The sequence below is a fragment of the Folsomia candida genome, unplaced genomic scaffold (genome assembly GCF_002217175.1).
Source record: "Folsomia candida strain VU population unplaced genomic scaffold, ASM221717v1 Fcan01_Sc042, whole genome shotgun sequence".
Lineage (NCBI taxonomy): Eukaryota > Metazoa > Arthropoda > Collembola > Entomobryomorpha > Isotomidae > Folsomia > Folsomia candida.
Genome location: NW_019091234.1, coordinates 125,432 through 140,419, shown reverse-complemented (window position 1 = coordinate 140,419; position 14,988 = coordinate 125,432). Strand labels below are relative to the sequence as shown.

At 41.9% G+C, this 14,988-nt stretch overlaps 1 protein-coding gene across 12 annotated transcripts in view; it reads right to left on the bottom strand.

Annotated features, from left to right (window-relative positions):
- Nucleotides 1-11,545: 11,545 nt before the first annotated feature.
- Nucleotides 11,546-14,988, bottom strand: part of LOC110861496 (LIM domain transcription factor LMO4) — an 81,998-nt gene continuing 78,555 nt past the window's right edge. For all 12 annotated transcript variants that reach the window (XM_035844743.1, XM_035844742.1, XM_035844734.1 and 9 more), the window contains one exon: nucleotides 11,546-13,558. The gene's annotated coding sequence lies outside the window, so the exon portion shown is untranslated. The remainder of the gene's footprint in view (nucleotides 13,559-14,988) is intronic.

The following is a 14,988-nucleotide window of genomic DNA, read 5'->3' as shown; positions in this document are numbered from 1 at the left end:
CTGGCCAGTTATGGTATTGACATGCATCACCTTTTCCACTCCGAAATGTCATGACACGAACGTACAAAACTGTCAAAGTTGAAATGATTTTCTCCTCCACTTTTCTACCCCTACGAAAAGTGAGACAACTAAAATATCTACGTAAACTTTCATAGCTTTATTACATCTACAAACAACTTAAGTAGTCGACTTTTTTATTCCCATCCCCAAAATCGACTGTCAACTGTAAGTGAGTCCGAGTTCAGCTTTAGGTCTAAATATTTAAAGGGAAAAATGCTTCTTGAACAGTCCAAACTCTGGATTTTACATTAAATAAATATTTTTTTGAAATCAGAAATTTTCTCTGAAAAAGACAACCAAACTTTGAACGTGTCATGCGAAAGAAGTGTCAACTTGATCAAAATAAAGTTCTCCTACTCGCGACGGGGAGACGAGAGGGCTGAACTGGACACTTGAATAAGTAAATGTTTGCTCACACAGGGTTTACATGTCACAATGTGTGAAATGTGTCCACTTTCACGACCATACCTGAGTCCACTTTACACAAATCCGACGCTTCAAAGGGAGCCAGCAGGGTAAATAAGTCGCTCATATTTTGATAGAATTCGTGACTACTGCGTGACCCAGGCTGATTTCAAGGTTTAAATTCATAATCGTTTGCAAACATTAGTTTCACATTTTGTGTAATCGCCAGAATCCGGAAATGAGTAGGAGACGCGTTTATTTATTTTAGTTCATATTTGGCAAATAAATGCAAAGTATGATTAAAATGAGTATATGTCCAATATTAGAAAATATGTATGACGCTCGAATTTGCTCAATTCCAGCCATGTGGAAACAAAGATTAAACGTATGATAGCCAATTAAGTGGGGTTAAATATCTGCGTAGATCTGAATCCTCCTTTCTATTTGTGGGATCGAGGTCAGGTCCGGATATTGTCGAAATGAAGCAGCAAGCTCTCTCAAAAATGGTTGGTGGCTAAAAATGGAGTACAAATAAATACGTTCGTATGTGCCCCATAATTATGTGCGGTACATATTTGGACTATTTTTATACCTCGTAATAACTTGTTAGGGAAATCTGTTTGGGGTTGTGGCCTGTATCGAATTTCAATTAAGTAAATGATGATGATGAAATTAGACTTTTCTAAACAAAATAAAAAAGAGGACACCAATAAATAAACTTTCGTCGGGTTGTGCGGTAATATTTCTCAAATGAAGGTTTATGTAATTTGGAAAAACAGCTGAATAAAAACCTTTTTTTGCAAGGCATCATATGCAACATATTTAAAAGTCTGGTCTCACTCTTATCGAAGTATTTTTTTTCGAGGCTATGGTGCTGCCAATGTGAGTGGCGAAATTACAAGTAATAAGTAGTTTACTAAAGGTTAAAATGCTGCAGGCAATTGTATTTGTTTTATTATTTTGCTCAATTTTAAAACTGGATGTTTGCTTGGGTTGGTCCTTTGAGGCTCATTATGAAAAAAGGAAGCCACGCTCGTGATTTGTCTCCAGATCGAGAAGCTGAACGAACAAGGTCTGCACACACATAATCGTCGCATTCAGCATTCATCACTCATTCAACCGGAAATGCGTGCCCACTCGACTGGAACTCGTCTTCTGACTTGATCTTGTTCTTCGGAAGGACATAAGCCACCCGGGTATTAAGCAACGTGTATGTGTAATAAGCAGGCAGGCTAAACTTAACCGCCAAGTCGTCGTCTCCACCAGAGATCTCCATTTCATTTCCGCATCATCATCACCGTCGTCGTCATCCCCCATGTGTTGTCAATGTCTCATTTTTGGACACTGTTCAGTGCTCACCGTCCTCGCTTAAACGGGCGAAGAAGAAGGGGTTGATTATTAATTATCCAAATATTTCACACTTTGCCATCCACAAGCACACACACGCTGGGTGGGGTCATATATCACTGGGAAAGTCACGTTCGGAAGGCGGGCCTGCTCTGACTAATGAAGACATCGAAACATGCCTTTCAATCCACGGACGGCTTTCCTTTGACCGTGGAAGCGGAAACCACAATTTCCCGGAGCGAGACAGAATTGCCAAGTAATGGACACCATTAAAGCTTAACGTTCCAGAAAGTGGATTCTTCAGCAAAGTCTTAACTTCTCTAATTTCATTAATATTTCCCCACTCTTTTCTTCCCCAGAAGCCCACGCTCCTCAAACTCACAAAACTCACTCCACACGCTGGGAAACTATCAATATTTGCAATACTTAATTCTGGAGAACAAAATTGACCAACGGAACAATTGTATACATTTTCCAATATTTTCAACCATATCAGCGGCACAATTGTATTTTTATGCTCATTTCATAGTCGCATTTTGCAGCCATTCCGTCCAGTGACGCCCATCTTGTATCTCTTGTAGTGCAAAGAACAATGGGTCTAATTAAACCGAGTAATTAAGTCGAATCCTAGGAAATGTAATTAACTTTGCTGAGCCACACAAGTCCAACAACTACATCAGGGCTGGGCTGGGATCTAAATCCGACTACGTAGAGCCGGAGAAAGCATCATCTACTCAAAGTCTTCTAGTGCTCATTATACAATTACAATTTGCATCATCATCGTGCTGCTCCACAAATGGCACACACACGAGAGAGAGGAAATTGTCTTATTTTAAGCACAATTAAATCACATGGATTGTTACGGCCCAACAATATTTTGGGAGAAAGCAAGGAACAATTGAGAGAGAGAGATGGAACCCATGGCTGAATTTTATGGGGAAAGCAGCCGTGCCACATTAGCGTTGCTTAATTATTGTACTCCCTTCCCAGACCCCTTCTCAAAGCAGAGATTTCCACATTTGCAACATTACATGGATTACAAGCCCTTCGTTTCCAATCCCACAAATAGCAGGAGGAGCAATCCACCCGGTTATTCGGGAAGCCTAATTGTTACTACGATCCATGCAGATAAGGTTTCCTGAAACAATGGGCGACATAACCAACACGACTCGCCGAGAACGAGGAATAATATTGAGATGAGTGGGGGCAATGTGAAACAACGAGCTATTTATCCAACATGGGATGAAGATAAGCTAATCAAGAAACGAACGCCACCACCACGACCACGACCACCTCTTTAATGAAGCAGCAACCCAAAATAATCATTTTTCTCCTCCAACCAACCAACCACCGAAACGAACTTATTGACCAGCATTTCTTCCTCGGCCAACTTTCACCACCAGCATCATTATTGTTTCCGAGTTTGCTAAGCGTAATCCAGTTAAGCATCGTAACTGAATCAACTCCTAGCAAGGAGACCAAGTAGCCATGCAGCTAATTGGGAGTGGAATAGGAAGGAGCGACTCTGCATTATTATTTTGCATGGGGAAGAGATAAAGATGAGACAAAGGGAGAGAAATTTGGAGAAAGTGATGTTCACGAAGAAAACAAGGGTCATTTGCTCCACCACCACCAACTTGTCGGAGGAGAAAGTTGTGTTCCTAGCTTTGTGATGTGAAGAATGCCCTCATCCCGCGACTTTATTGTCTTCCTCCTCCTCCTCCGCTGGTCTGTAATTAGGGGGCAATTACGGGAAATAGTTATCATCTTTGGGCTCACTAATTTCATTAATGGACCCGTTTGGGAGAAGACAGTGGGCTCAAATTTACATGTGCACCACAAATTATACAGGCTGAAGAGAGAGACTAAACACTCGTTTCCGGTTTTCTCCCGACCAAAAAAAGAAAAAGTTGTGACACGATTCAGTAAACGATTCGAGTTGTTTCTGAAGATGTCGTGGATGGAATTGGAGTTTGGAGGACGACTGAAATGCTGATATTCAAAAATGGATTGGATTGTCCAGCGATGGGAAATAAGAGAGGCGATTTTGTGGGAGAGGTGCATGTCTGCCTTTGTAGACCGAGGAAAGCAGAGGCTAAGTAAGTAAACGCTAATTGGTGATTATGTTGTGTAACATGACGTATGTATAGAATGTGGACGACGTGTGCTCAACCAGGGTAGCGAGCGATACGTAGAGATTGGTGACCCCCAACTTTCTCTCATTAGATAAATGGATTTTTCAAAGTAATTTTGGAAATGGATAAAGTAATTACAGTTAGTTGTTCAATCTTGGAAATGGATTTTGGTGGTCCTTCGTCGGTCAAGTCAACAGCAGGACAGCCAAAGCGAATGGATCGGGTCAATCCACTACATAACTCCTTCTTTCAATCCAATCCACCACCCCTGCTTTCTTCTCCTCCGTTTCCTCCTCTCTCCCCAGATCCCAAATTGGAGAAACGCTGCTTTGGGGGGAGGGGGCCAAGTTTCGGATCTCATAAGTGATCAGATTCATTGATAGTCCAGCAGCTCAAAGGAGGAGGTGACGTGTGAAAAGCCTCGTTTATAACTTGGGATAGAAAGCTAAAAAAACACCCGAATTGTCAATTATGGACTGCAGTTCATCATCATGTCTAAAAGCGGATGCGAGTGAAGCGGATACAGAGATAATGAGGAAGAATGGATAAGCTACATTTGGTCAGCTTCCTCTTCTTCAAAAACCAGAAAAGATGACCAATAGGGTGACAAAAATAAAATACAAATTTATGATTTTCAAACTTTGCACAATTTGTAAATAAGTACGCTTGATATAGGTTTATAAATAGTCACACAGACGCAGATTATGTAAATATAGTCCACGTATTAATATGTTCCCATTGCACGGAGCCCAATACAAGGAGTGAAGCTGGTGATTGTGGTTGGGTTGCTACGTAGCGGGCGGCGGCGGTGGTGGTGGTCCGAGTACCAGCCACGGCATGACATCCTCATTCAGGAGAAAGCACACACTCCAAGCAATTAAGCTTAATTGGACGACTCATTATTCGAGGAATTAAGTTAATTGGGGATTTTTTAATTGGAATTGCTCTTCAAGGGGAGCAGAACAAGTGGGAAGAGTAAATGAAGCCAACTTTCACTCACTGTATCGAAATTACAACGTCTGTTTCCGAGCCCGTGGTGGTGGTTAGGACCAGATTAGTAAAAAGCAGAGGGACCATCCATGCATGCAGGCGTGGGGCCACCAGAACGGCACGACAGGCTCAAAAAAGTGACTCAAGGAGAGTGAGTGAAGCTCGGCATTAATTTAGCTGTAAGCACTCTCTTTGTGGCTTGGCTTTCACTGGAGCACATTCTGAAGAGGAAATACAACTGGCGAGAAATTTCCAATTTTCATAATGAGCAGGAAACTCCTACCAAAGCGAAACCAAAAGGCCGACTTTCTCCCAAATTAAAACAAGGAAGGGCTCATTATTACCAAGTGAGACTAAGAGTATGGATAATTGCACTAAATAAATCCCCTCTACCCGCCTCACAATTATGCATATCTCGTATCTACACATGTTTATGAACACAAGCCCCCAATAAAACCCCGTCGTTGTTCACATGTAACTCATGCGCGTATTCTTACCCACACGGAACGTGACATAAAAATATGCCTGACTAATGAATAAACCCTCGCAAACGCGCATACGGAAGTAGCTTCAGATTCACTCCACCCCCACGACAGCGGGGGAACACTTAATTTCAGTGTATTTCATCCATTTTTTTAATTTCACTGAAAATCTCATTTTTCCCCGACAACACCCCCTGGCGCCCAGGGGGTGTGGTACAACTCGGGAACACTTAATTTCACTCTATTTCAGCTATAGATTCAATTTTTTTTTAAATCTCATTTTGCCCCGACCACACCCCCTGGCGCCCAGGGGGTGTGACACTTCAGGGATACACAAAATTTCACTCCAATTCATCTATAGAATCAATTGCACTAAAAATCTCATTTTGCCCCGACCACACCCCCTGGCGCCCGGGGGGTGTGGCACATCAGGGATACACAAAATTTCACTCTAGTTCATCCATAGATTCGATTGCACTAAAAATCTCATTTTGCCCCGACCACACCCCCTGGCGCCAGGGGGTGTGGTCCGGTTGCACCCAAAAGTTGATAGGATCCTCCCCCTGGGGTCTTATGTATGATGGCGAAAACCGATTTCGATTATCTTTATCCGTTCTCCCGTTATCCTGCTGACAGACGGACAGACAGACAGACAGACAAAGTCTTCACATAAAGTAGCTGGAGCTACTTAATAAGTGGATTATTTTATTTTAATTGCATATAGTTTTCCTAATCTTGGCCACACGCATTGGTGAATCTTGGCAAAGTGAATTTTTACCATATAGCCTGAGAACGTAGCGCAAGGAAAGAGGCGATGTTTCTCGTCTTGCGACACAATATGATGCTCAAAACAAATACATAATTCCCATTAATTAATTGCATTGTGTGTCTCTGGCGGAGAGAGGACATTACCATTTCATTTCATTCTCTCTCTCCTTTCTGTATCTCGCTTCGCATATTATTAATCTACCCACCCGTCTAATTCTAATTCCAGTCCAAAGTAAAATCCAATCTAATTCTGAGCCAAATAACAAATGAGTTAAATGAGGCCAAATTGAATGAATCTGTCTCTGGGTTTAATTTGAGAATTTGACCCTGTTCCGCACACTGGCATCCATCGTACGTGCATACATACGTTCGTCCGTGGGCATGGAGTATGTAGCGAAGGGCAGGCATCAGCAGGAGATTGAGACGAGTCGTCGTCGTGGAAGAAATGCCTGGAGGAAATCTGAAGCCATCAAAATTCTTGGGTAAATAGAACCCAAAACCAATTAACCGGTACGTATTCATCACCAGGACGGGAGATTAATTTGAAAAACAATTCAAAGGATTTTAATCATTTCCCTCAATTTCATTCCTTCCCAGCCTTTGCCTCTCTCTCTCTCGCTTTGCATACACAAATCCTCCGACTTCCATTAAAACTTAACTAATTGCGCTGCACTACATTATTCAGACCAATTTGTTACTTGGTCTCTCAAGGAGGAAGAGGATGCGATACAGCGTGCGAGGCAATTTATTCACTTGCGACCCACGGAGGTGTCCAGCCAGCTCGTACACAGTCCACTAGCTTTTTTCACCACTTTGCCCAACACTATATATACAGATGCAAATACATAATCTCTTTGTTTGGTCCCAAACGTGCAATAAATCCTTCGCGACTTTTTAAGTTATTTCGACTCCGGACTTGTGCAGGATTCTGTCATAATGTAAATGGGATCATTAATTAGTGTCCTCGATTACTATCCCGATTAGATAACGAAACCCGCCCTGCCACACTCAAACTTATTGCTGTGGAACACTGCTTATCAGTGAGATCCAGGAGGGAAGATATGACCCGAATGGTGGTGGTGGTGGGTGAGATTGGGTCCAACCCGATATCGCAATGTGTCACATCCAGCCTTTATCCATCCTCGGCCAGGACAGAGTGTTTATGTTTATGCCCACCCAGGGAAATGAAGCCAATATGTTTTGATGCCGCACAACAGCCGACTTCCGGGGATCCTGTCACCTAAAAACATGACGGAGGCAGATTTCCCTACTTTAGTGCAAATGTAATGACGCAATTTTCTGAGACTGTTCTCTCTCGGAGCACACCGTCCATGCCATCAGTCAGTCAGTTGTGGTTGGTTATTTGCTTATGAAGCATTTCATTTGCAGAGTGGCCCAGGACTAATAAGTCGAGTGGTGGAGGTGGTGGTGGTGGGTGAGTGAAACGAATGTTGTAAGTGCAGCAGGGGTAATTAATGATTTATGGCAATTCGGGATTAATTAGATTCCCGAAATGAAATATGGGTCCGGAGACGTGAGACAGGCAGGCAGGGCCCAAAATCCAATCCACTCGGCCCTGTCACTCAGCCGCACATTTATTACATTACTACACAATTATTATATGCATCCGAAAACTCAATTCAATATCCACCAACTGTTCCCCCGTCTCATTATTACGTGAGCAGCGACGACATCACGACCCACCGTCGCATCTACGTACAATATCACTACACCCCCAGTTTCAATTGGATCCACACATTGCAATCAGGATGATAACTCGGCTGTCGTCGAGTTGACTTTACGCTGCATTCACAATTGCAGATGAGCTGACGACGACGAGTGATCATCTCACACATTCTCATGGATCCTCACCTTCCTGGAGAAAGTTGAGTTCAGTGTGGTCAGCGGAAGTAATGAGGAGACAAAGTTTGAGCGACTCCTGCCTACGTTCGTATGTGCACAGTGACTGATGGATGGATGGAAATTAGACCTTGGACGTGAGTCAAACTCGGAGCACCACCACCGCAGAAACAATAAGGTTGATTAATACTCGCTCGTCACTCTCTCACTCACTCTCCAATCTGCTTCATCTCCTAATTTAAGTGCTCTTCACTCCCATCCACCCCAGTCAAATAAATGAGATGAGATGAGAAAGGGGGCGTAGAGAGAGAGGGAGAAAGTCGGCGAAAGCCACGGCGACGCTGCCTTCCTCGCCGCCCCTGCCGCGATATTGCGAGCTGGAGATGAGGACTGCTGCCACCTCGCATTATATTAAGATTAGACGGCAATATTGGAATATCATGACCAAATAATAAGCAAATTTCCCACATGCATCACCCACAACTGGCCGCATGCAGACGATGTACGTGGGCTGCCCGGGTATGAGGACTTGCAATGGTGGAGAGCTGTCTGTGATGCGACTGTATGCGGAGGGTCGGGCCGAGGAGGGGATACTACTCCGGGTCGAAGGTAATGTAATGGATTCAATTTCCTGCTCCCCTCAAATGCCAAATGCACACTTGGAGCGAGACCCCAATGCTTGGCAAAGGCTTGGTGTGGGCCCAGCTGCTGTGAGACTTCGATTAAAACGGCGATATTATTAATATTTCCCTCAGCCTTCATCCATCCATCCATCCATCGGGTGAGAAGAGCCGCAAGTAAAAGTGTGTGTGTGTAGTTTAAGAAGTAATGCCAAAGTTGTAATGGGAGTCTAAGCCGGCATGATCTACATTGGAGTTGGGCTTGACTGCTCCACATCTTGGAGGACGACTTCCCCTCCTCCTCGAACGGAGGAGCGAGTGGGTGGGTGGGTGCATGGATGCCAAACTTTTTAATCATTTCCCAGCCAGGCCAATTTCACGACGGGAAAGTTATCTCATTTTACATCATCATTTTTAGCTAATTTCTTCACACCCGGGTTCCCTTCCCTCTCCCTGCTGAATACCAAATGCCCGAATGCTGCTGGGCCAACTAGCCTCTCACCAAACCAAACAACCAACACGTGGTGGTTTGGTCTCTGAAAAAGAGGATGCATCCGTCTGGGAAAGGTGGTAGAATGCAGCCTTCTCTCTCTCTCTCTCTTGATGTAGCCTATGTCCTGGTCAAATAATGATCAGACAGGACGGGGAATGATATGCGGAGGGCCTGTGAGCTAATGGACAGGATGAGAGGGGGCCAAATGGATAAGGCCAAAGTGGAGTGGAGAGAGTGGAGTGAGTGAGCAATTGAAAATGAGCATTAGTAAATATTAGTCATTGGTTCATTAGCCACCCATTTCCTCATTAGAAAAGTGCGTGATGAGATTGCAGAAAAAGCTTTTACCCGACCAATCCACCCCATCCACTCATCCCACCACCACCATTGTCCCGCTCACAATCCCCCCTTGGACATGGGAGAAAGCACTGATACCCACTTCTCCCCCTCCGCATGCACCATGTGTCACTTAGGCTCCCCCAGCAGAGCCCCTTGCGGGTGGAAGGAAGGAGGGGAACACCGTATCGTACTCTCGTCCAAATTCCCTCCTAAACTTCCACCCAGTTCTAGAGAGTTTGAGAAATTAAGGATTGAAGGGCCGAAGAGGGAAGAGCAGAAGCGGGATGGATTGGAAATTTCGAAAATTCCAATTCCCTTTAAAAGCGTAAGAGGATGGAGGAGGAGGAGTGAGTGAGTGGCATGGATGATGGGAATATAGGATGATGGGACGGATTGATTACGCTGAAAGCTTTTTTCATTAGGAAAATTGGGGAAAATCAAATAAAAATGTAAGACATGCTCAAGGTCTCCCACTCCAATGTTCACCAGCACAGCCCAACCACACCCACAGGGAGAGTTCGATTGGGAACGGAGTGGGTGTGCCCTCCTGGGTCCCGATATTGAAAACTTAGCGAGTCCCATTGTCACCACCAGCTAATGCAAATGCAAGTCGACGCACATTTCGTACGTACGTATGTGCATGGAATCAAATAAATGTGCACCTTATGAAAATTAGGAGGCTAATATGTGATAAAATTGCTTTTGTAATAATGTCAAGTGCACATGGTATGTGTTTTGAGCCGACTTTGGGGTTTGGTTCGATATCTATCTCATCACTCTAGTCGATCCACTCACACTTTCTCCAATTTGCTTATTTGGAGGAACAATTCGCTCCTCGTGCTGCTTTTTTGCTCCCTCGGAGTGCGAGTCTAATAATGAAAATGCATCCGTCCAATTCCCAACATCAAAATCACTTTCCATGCTTATCTATCAGAGCCTCCTAATGGACCTTGTGGCATTATTAAAGCATCCAGCAGCAGGGACAAGACAGACCAAACACCTAATTTCCCAAATTGCACGGATCCATAATACATTATGCAATGAGAGCTCCACTACCACCACCCAATCCTCATTCTCCTGATAATTAGGCACATACCCATGTTCCCCACAACCGCTACATTGATCCCCCATTTAAACTACACGTCCCCAAAGGGTCCAGTCGTCCCCCATCAAATCTCGTGACTATTTACAACTCAATGGTCACAATAGTTGGCACATCTTGTTACAAAAATCACCCCATCCTTTTGGTCACCTTGCCTTACCGTTGGTATCATAAATTGGTGATATTATTGCCCCCTCCTCCAAGGGGTCCAATCTCTTGGGACCGGTCCCTCTGGATCTTTTAGTGAGATGAAATTAATCTCGCAAAGTAAACGTGAGAGTGCCCACATCATCCACGACTCTTATTATTATCTAATATATTTATTATGTCAACCTTTTATGCTCCCCTGCCTACCCAACAGCATTTTTCTCTCCGATTATTTTCCCTGCCTCGCATAGACTACGTACATACGTACATAGGTCTGTAAAAAAATAAAATAGTAAAAATTCCATAAAACTCTAAAATTTAATGGTCAATTCCATCCCAACTCGGAGTTTATGGAGGCTTGTGGAGGAGTGGGCGGCATTCTTGTTTAATTTTGTTTAGTATTTGTTTCACTTAAATCCTCGCCTAATGTATACTGAATGAGACCCACTGAAGCCAACGTCCTGCTCCTCTCTCTTTTTTCCAAGAGGGGTGCATTACCTTAATGAAAACGACTAAATTATTTACTTATCAAAGATGAGCAAATTACGCCAAATGGTTTCTCCCTATCACTGAACCCATGCCATCATGCTCATCTTGATGAATTTTCATTACATTCTCCTCCGGATGACGGAACTTGAGCTGGTACGTAGCACACCCACCAGAACTTCCTCATGTGCGACTATTTATATGTATTTAGAGCAGCTCCTTTAATGACATGCTGCTTTAGCAATTAAATGTATTCGCAATTAATTACTGCCGAATTTTTGCACGATTTTTTCAAGAATGGACAATGATGGTTATGCATAAATAATAACTTTATTTATTGGTTTCTCTTCAATTCCCATGCTCCATCCGTTATTGAAACATTTCAATAAATTTTGGAATTTCTTCTCAGCATACGCGCGTCACCCTATACGCATGCATAAGTAATAATAACAATGATAATAAGTAGTATAATAATATTTCGTTACGAAAACAACAACTTTCCAAGTCGTTCAAAAATCTTATAATTATTTTCGTCGTGATATTTATGCTGTATTTTAGATTACGCAATAATTATTAGCTTATGCTATGTTATATACGTTTACACTTGTGTAATAACTACATTTTACATGATTTTTCAGTTACGTTAATTAAAGATGATGATTCTTCTTTTCCAAGTTATGTAAGTGATTTTAAATTACGTGTCGTGGGATTTTGTTTTCTTTATGTACACTGTTTTTTATACAAATACAACTACATGATTTGAGTGAGTGAACATATAACTTGCTTAATTAATATACGTAAATAAGAAGGAGTTAAGATATCCTTGTCAATTATGTAATTTAAATATACACGGTAGGAACATGTGGCTCTGTTCTGCATGAATTTGCAATTAATCGTTTTTTTGTCACAAAATAATTATAATTGAGATCGTTCCCCGAAGAACAATAGACCCGGGTTTTATTTTGGACAGGCATTGTCTTAAAATTACTATTTTTTAGGTGAATTGTTGTAAATGATCAGATTTTCCACTCCAAAATACAACCCTGATCAGAGGCCCCGTTGAATTGTTTCAATTATGCAGATAGATACGTGCTGATTGGAAAGTGCTTTCACAATAATAAATTATTCTCAATATGTTATCTAATGCTCACCATTAATTAAGGGTTTTAACATACAACAATAACTACTAAAAAAGTATACGTCATCCTCTTCTCCCATTTCGTTACATCGTCATCATCTGAACAAAAAATGGTACAAAATGCAACTAAGTTTTCTAACATGTAAACTAATAGTATACTTTGTTTGATAAGAAATGAAATGACATCGTCACCTGAACTAATGAGAGAATGAAAATTATGTAAAGTGACCTAGAAGAAACAAGTATAACAATAAATTTGTACATATTTTCCTCTCCCCGTCAAAACTAACCGAATTAATTAGCACTACAAATACACGTGTGTGTAGCTACATTGTAAATACTTGAAAAGGCGGATGGACTACATATGAAATGCAATAGTCAAAAAATGATACCGATTTATGTGTAATTCGTTTCCACTGCACCCACGCACTCATCGAAACTTCTTCTCGATGCAGTATTGTAAGAGTCGTTATTATAAAATGTGTATAGTGTTAGGATATCAAGTTTGAAATACTAAATAATTTTTTACTCTTGAATTTGTTATATTTGCTTGCCAAGTCTAAAAATGGTGCGATATCGTAGTCCAAAATTTTATAAAGTGTGTGTATTTACTGTGTTTCCTTGAAAGAAGAAAGTCTGCATGGATCCTCTTTGTGGGCAATTACGAGAAGAAGGACGACTCTTCTGGACTCAACAGGCATGAAATCTCTTGTTCCTCTGGCTCTTTTGAGGATATCTAGAAATGTATATGGCGAAGGTTGGTTGCGTAGGACTGGACAAACAATGGACACATCACAAGATTCATTTTCCCTCGTTGGGTTGTCTTGTTCAATTAGATTCTTAATCAATTCTTCTCCTCCTCCTCCTCCTCTTGGTCAATCTAGTAAAGTCCAGTCCGCAGTTTAACCACGTCTGTCCGATCGGAGAGAGAAGATGGATTTATATGTTTTCTCCACTCCGCTGGTCCAGAAACAATTTGCTCAAAAAACAGCGTGTTCAATATTCTCGATACTAATAATACTTTCCTCGGCCCCAATAACTCGTCCTGTTTTTGAGTATGTTTGAGATCCCATCAGCACTTGGTTGCGCACAGCGGACAAGTAAATAAGTAGCGAGTGGACAGAGGAAATGAGAGATATCCAGGACGTCGTCTTATGCAATGTGTAATCAGTTGGGTTTCTTGAATCTGCAAGAAAAATGAGTCATTTTTACATGTACTACACACGCTTTATACTTACTTGTAAGGCGTATAAGCACAAGCATAAAAGCAATCAGCGAAATTAGCATCATTTTTTCCTCGTTGAAATGAAATAGAAGAACAAATTGCAATCATGGGATGATGAGACGGCGAGTCGGCATCATCATCACCACCACCTGAATTTATTACAAAACCCACGTTACCAATCAGGCAGAAAACGAAGCCCAACTTTTCTGACTTTTAATTTATGAGCCGTTTGCCCACGTTTAAATTTCAATTAACTTTCAACCTCACAAGTCATCCCCAACCATGGCTTGCCCGGCTGTAGGACTACATATAAAGTGGCGTTTAATTAGGACCACGATAGATTATTCCATTTTCGATTCCACGTAGCCCAAAAACTTTGTTGCACCACACGACACTAAATGCGAGAAACAATCACATAATATTGTATTTTCATGTTTTTCTGTTTTACACTTGCAGCCAAATTAAACATACGTTTTCGTCTGTGGTGGTCACGCAGAGAGAGCTTTATTATGCAATTTCGGGATTGCAGATATACTACGCAGTAATGACCCAAATATCTCACATAACCACCACGTGAGCGTCGTGTAGATTGAGGTGGCTGACATTATTTCAGTTTGCAAATATTAAGCTAAATTGGATAAAAACTACGCAGTAAGTCCTTAGCATCCCAAAATGTTCAAAAACTATTTCACTTCATTATAAACCCATTCCCTGGGCGGTCATAAGTGCACATAATTTGCTCGTTTCTCTTGTCACACAAAGGGCGACTTTGATCTTATCGAGAAATCATGTAAATCCATTATGGACTCACGACAACAGCAACAACATGACAAAGAGGAAAATATGCCATTCTTCTTAATAAACTTGCCCAGCCACCACCAACCAACCAACCACTTGGAGTATAGTAATTGCAAATAAAATTAATGAGAGGTCATCTTGTAATCTGGTCCTCAATCAAAAAACCCAGTCTCATCATCTCTCAAATTAAAATCTGTCCACATAATATGGACTCGACTGACACACCATTTTTCCCTCTCTCATCATTAAGCTTATTATAATTGAATTAATTGGTCTTCAAAATTCCAGGAGTGCATAAAATCGAGTAAAAAATAACAAGTTGACCAAGGATCTGACATTGTGCACATGATCTCTCTCCTACCAAGTGGCCACATGCATTTGTGTGGAGGTTTGGATGGATAGACATCATTAAAACTTGCAGCTGCGATCTGACTGATTGCCAAAGAATGAAGAAGAGTGAACGAAATTCAACCGAACCCTCCCAAGGTCAGCCAATTATCGGAATTGTCAAGCCAAAGTAAAAGAGCGAAAAAGCAATTTAAAACTTTTAACGATCTTCTTGATCCGCTCGTGGTGGTGGTGGCGATGATGGC